The sequence below is a fragment of the Zingiber officinale genome, chromosome 6A (assembly GCF_018446385.1).
Source record: "Zingiber officinale cultivar Zhangliang chromosome 6A, Zo_v1.1, whole genome shotgun sequence".
In the NCBI taxonomy this organism is placed as follows: domain Eukaryota; kingdom Viridiplantae; phylum Streptophyta; class Magnoliopsida; order Zingiberales; family Zingiberaceae; genus Zingiber; species Zingiber officinale.
In genome coordinates, this window is record NC_055997.1 from 140,532,178 (window position 1) to 140,538,177 (window position 6,000).

Sequence of the window (6,000 nt, forward strand, 5' to 3'; positions counted from 1 at the left end):
CCTAACTACGGTTAGGCAGGTGAAAAATCCTAAGGGACGGTAACCTTAGGTCCTAGGGGTAGAAAACTCTAGGTGGAGGAGAAATCCTAAGGAGGAGTAACCTTAGGTCCTAGGGGGAGGTAACCCTAGGTGGAGAAAAATCCTAGGGAGTGGTAACCCTAGGTCATAGGGGGTGGAAACCCTAAGCGGAAAGTCCAGTCGGTCTGGTGGATCGAACTACATCAGGTATGATCTCCAGAGTGGAGTAGGTGAGACCGCGTTCCCCGGAAGAGGGAACAGTAGGAGTCGGTTCGACCTAGGGTTTCCGGTAGGAAATTCGAAGTCAGAATCGGATAGTCCAGAGACTATCAAACACTTCACTTTATGTATTTATATGTGTTAACTTTGTTTTGCAGGATATATTTGTGTTTTGGGATTAACATGTCTTGTAGGTACAAAAGAACAAAGTTTTCCCTCGGATGAACAGTATGCGAGGCGCCTCCATGGAGCTTAGAGGCACCTCGGGCGCAAGGGGTGAGCTGGCTGCGAAGTGGAGCTGGAGGCGCCTTGGACCGTTGCTTGGATGGGCCTTAGACTGGCATGGAGGCGCCTTCAAGAGGATCAACGATGACGATTTCAACCTTCATCCACGCGGCTGACTCGACAACATTGAGGCGCCTTGGAAGGGGTTTGAGGCGCCTCCAATGACCTTTATTAGGGGTCTCGAACAGCAGCTTCAGATAATTAATTCACAGGTGATCTAACCATTGTTTGCTGCCCAAGAGACGTCCAGAAGTGTTGTTATAAGTCCCCGACGACCCGGAGCTTCAGAATCCACTACTTTTATTGTCGGTATAGTTTTTAATTACTATTAAGTTGTAATAATTGTGTAAACTTTTGCACGATATCGTTGTTGCCCAAAGTAAACGCTCAAAGAGTGTGGGCCTTGGAGTAGGAGTCGCCCTAGGCTCCGAACCAAGTAAACCATTGGTGTCTTCTGTGTGATTGCTTTCATTTACGTTGCGTTTATTACTCGATAGTTTTCCGATTATGACACGTGAAAGCCACGAGCGCTATTCACCCCCCTCCTAGCGCAGTCTCAATCCAACAATTGATATCAGAGCGGGGTAGCTTTGATTTGGTGCAACCACCAATCAAGCATTCTTTTCGTGGTGATTTCATTTTTCGGAGTCGATCGGAATCGGTACTCTTGCCGTCTTCCGATCTTATTTCTTTTGTGATCGGATTTATCTCGAAGTTGGTGCAACACCACTCGAGATCGTAATTTATTTTTTACTTTTAGACCGCACTACTAATCAAGGATCAAGTCCTGGGACAATCTTTTCGTTTATTTTTTATGTGCAAGTTTTTCAAATGGCCCAACAAGAAGGCTACAACACAGTCCGTCCCTTGCTCTTCTCCGGCGAAGAGTTCGCCTACTAGAAAGGCCGAATGGAGTCGTACCTACAAACCCAGTTCGAAGTCTGGATGATCACCAAGATAGGTCTCGAACTCCCACTAGACGGCACGAGCAAATTAGCATCATACACGAATTATGACGCATCATTAATAAAGAAAGTAGATGCGAACGCAAAGACAACCTGTATACTCCAGTGTGGTTTGACAAAGGAGGAACTTAACAGAGTAGGACCCTTCTCAAGTGCAAAGGAGCTGTGGGAAAAGCTAATCGAACTACATGAGGGTACATTAGAAACCAAGGTAAGTAAGCAAGATTTACTTTTCAATAAATTATATAATATCAAAATATAGAAAGGAGAGACATCAAGCCAGCTCCACGCCCAGATACAGGATCTACTCAATGATCTACATGCAATAAGACAAAAAGTAGAGAACCAGGACATCTTGAGGTATGCCTTGAACGCTTTTCCGAGGAATATCTTGTGGGTATCCATGGTAGATGCCTACAAGGTTTCCAAGGATCTCTCTTCCATTAAGTTAGATGAATTGTTTGCAGAATTTGAATTACATGAACAGGTAAACTCACAACCGGCAGAGAAAGGTGTTGCTTTGGTTGTAGGTACAAGCAGAACTAGGGAAGCAAAAATAAAGCGCAGAACCGAACCAGAATCAGAAGAAGATCTGGACTCTGATGACGACAACGAACTCACAACAGAACTGGTCAACCTGGTGAAGAAACTCTACAGAAAGAAGAGGGGCTTCAACAAAAATGAGGTTAAAAAAGTAATTCAGTCGAAGTAGGCCCAACCAAAGGGAAAGTTTGAGGTGATGTGCTACGGATGCAATCAGAAGGGGCACATCAAGGCAAACTGCCCAAATTAGAAAGATGCGAAGAAGCCAAGAAGGAAGAAAGCTCTGAAGGCAACCTGGGACGAGTCATCCTCAGAAGAGTCCGACGACGAACAACTCGAACAGACAAGTTTTCTCACGATGACGACCTGAGACTGTATCAACGAATCCAGAAGCGAGGACGAATCGGAAGCTGAGTCCGAGAGAAGCCACAGATCCACATCCGTTTCCGAAGGGCCAAACTCCTTTATAAGTACAAATCGTCTATATAATTTAATTAATTATTTAATGCATAAGTTAGCAAAATCCAATGTTCAGATCAAGTCGCTTTTAAAGGAGGTAACATCCCTTAAAGAAGTGACTAATACCGAATCCTTGACTGGCCCTGTTCAGACTGGAACCTCAACTCAAGTCCAAAAACTTGAGGAAGAGAATTCCAGCCTGAAAAGTTAAGTTAAGGATTTGAAGACTACATTGGAACGGTTTACACTGGGTTCCAAGAATTTTGACTTGATTCTTGGAAAATAGAAAGCCGTATACAATCGATTCGAACTAGGATATAAAGCTAAAAAGAAATATCAGTCATATTTATCGCTTATCAACAGACCGAATAGTAAGATAGTCCAAGCATGGGTACCTAAATCCAACTTGGTCAATCAAGTTGGACTTGGTCAATATTGGGTCCTCAAGGATCAAGTTCAATATCTTGATAGACCATATCGAGGCTATGATCCAGGGGGAGCCAATAGAAAAACTATCTTAATAAATAAATAGAATTGTTTGATGATTGTTTATTTACTTTCTTGTTAATATGCATGTTTAGATTAGGATAGATTAAGGACCTAGGCATAATTTACACTTGTTTAGTTAAACCTAGGGATTTCAAAAAGGAAATTAAGTATGTCATTTCTTTGAGCAGTTCTGTCCAGGAAGTGGTAGATGATCTCATACCCAAGAAGACTTAGTGTCTTGCCACGACCTGGGAACCAATCTTTGAAATACATATTTAATCGACTAATTGGAAAACCTAAAGTTTAACTCAAATGTAAATTAATTCTTAGAAATAACCTAAATCAAAGATAATCATCTCACAAAACTACTTAAGATTACCTGATTAATAACTTAGAATCAGGTGAGATGGATCTACGTTGAACTTAGTCTTACTCAAAATAAACTCAATTTAATCAAAATAAATTCAATTTAATCAAAATAAATAAATTCAATTTAATCAAATTAACTCGATTTGATCAAATTAATTCAATTTAATTAAGTTAACCTTAACTAGTTTAATATACCATCTCACAATCACCCATAGGAATACCATTGTTGATAATCTAGACTGGGTGAGATGGAATGTTAGGATAATTTCAGTCAAACTATCTTATAAAAATCCAGTAAATTGACCCAAATCAAATACTTTATGCAGGAACATAAAGATTTGGATCAATGGATGCTAGATAGTGGATGCTCCAGACACATGACTGGAGACAGACTGAAATTCACTAAGTTGAAACTCAAGAACCTAGGGTCTGTCGCATTCGGCAACGATGGAACCCTTAAGGTAATCGGAATAGGTAATATCCAATTAAAATTTTATTTTTACATTCGAAAAGTATTATTGGTTGATCAATTTAGCTTCAATTTACTTAGTATTAGTCAGTTATGAGACTCAGGTTATTTAGTCACATTTTCAAAAACTGAATGTATAATTAAGAATATCAATAATCCTGAAATCACACTTAAGGGTTTTAGGAAAAAGAATATTTATACTATAGACCTACCAACCTCCTCACTAGAGTGTTTATTAACACAACAAGAGGAAACTGAGTTATGGTATAGGAGACAGGGTCACACTCACACTAGACTCATTTCAAAAATGAGTCAAAATGGTCTAGTTAGAGGTCTGCCCAAATTAAAATATCCAAATTCAATTTGTGATGCTTGTCAACAAGGCAAACAAACCAAGTCAAACCATAAGTTAACCAACCTAAACAGAACAACTTCAATACTTGAACTCCTTCACCTAGACTTGTTTGATTCACATAGAGCCAAGTCACTAAGCAAAAACCAATATTGCTTAGTAATAATCGATGACTACTCAAAATTTACTTGGGTAAAATTTATAAAAACTAAAGATGAAACTCTTGAAATGTTTAAAGTTTTTTGTAAATTAACAGAAAATGAAAAAGACACTCAGATAAAAAGAATTAGAAGTGACCATGGGAGAGAATTTGAAATTTATAACTTTATTGAATTCTGTGAAATTAATGGGTATAAACATGAATATTCTTGTCCTAGGACCCCCCAACAAAATAGTCTAGTAAAACGTAAAAACAGAATCCTACAAGAAGCTGCTAGAACCATGTTAAACGAATACAAATTATCGAATCAATTCTGTGCTGAAACAATTAATACAACTTGTTATATACAAAATAGGATTTTAATTAACAAATTTCAGAATAAAACACCCTATGAAATATACTATAATAAAATTTCTAACTTAAACTATTTAAAAGTATTTGGGTGTAAAGTATTTATTTTAAACACTAGAGACTACTTAGGGAAATTTTCATCAAAAACAACCCCAGGAATATTTTTAGGGTACTCAACAACCAGTAGGGCATATAGAGTGTATAACAAAAATACCCTAAAAGTTGAAGAAACAACAAATGTAATATTTGATGAAGAAAATAAACTACCTAATATAATAATTGAAAATAATAATACAGAAAATGTTAACCCAAGAAATACAGATGATAATAAAGAAATTCAACCTGAACCTAATGAATCTGAAGAACCAAATACTAACCCAAATACAAGACCAACAAGAATAAGCACCAATCACCCGTCTGACCAAATTTTGAGTGATTCAACTCTAGGAGTCAGAACTAGGTCATCTTATAGGAACCTAACCCAAATAGCTCTCATTTCCAAAATTGAACCCAAAACTATTGATGAAGCCCTACTAGACCCAGACTGGACCTTAGCAATACAAGAAAAGTTAGCCCAATTTGGAAGAAATCAGGTCTGGGAATTAGTCCCTAAACCCATTAACAAGACCGTAATTGATACTAAATGGATTTTTAGAAATAAATTAGATGATCAAAGCGAAATAGTTAGAAACAAAGTTAGGTAAGTAGCTAAAGGGTTCAATCAAGTAGAAGAGTTAGACTATGATGAGACATATGCCCCTATAGTCAGACTTGAATCCATTAGGATGCTGCTAGCCTATATAGCACACAAGGGATTTAAGCTGAACCAAATGGACGTAAAATCCATATTTTTAAACGGATTTATTAAAGAAGAGGTATATGTAGGTCAACCCTCAGGATTTGAGGACTTAGAACATCCAAATCATGTCTTTAGACTAAAAAATGCCCTATATGGATTAAAACAAGCACCTAAGACTTGGTATGAATATCTGTCCAATTATCTAATATCAAAAGGGTTCAACCAAGGTCAAATAGATCCAACCCTTTTTGTAAAAATCTTAGAAAAAGATATTTTTATAGCCCAAATTTACGTAGACAATATAATTTTTGGGTCAGCCAACTCCAAATATTTAAAAGAATTTACCAAATTAATGGAAAATGAATTTGAAATGAGTCTGGTAGGTGAACTTAACTTTTTCTTAGTGATCCTGTCGGGAAGCTGAGAAGACGGACCTGCCGGTGTGACGTGCCCGGAAGGTTGACCGCATCCCCATGACCCGGTGGTGATCAGTCGTCTATGTTGACCAAGTCGTCAGATGTC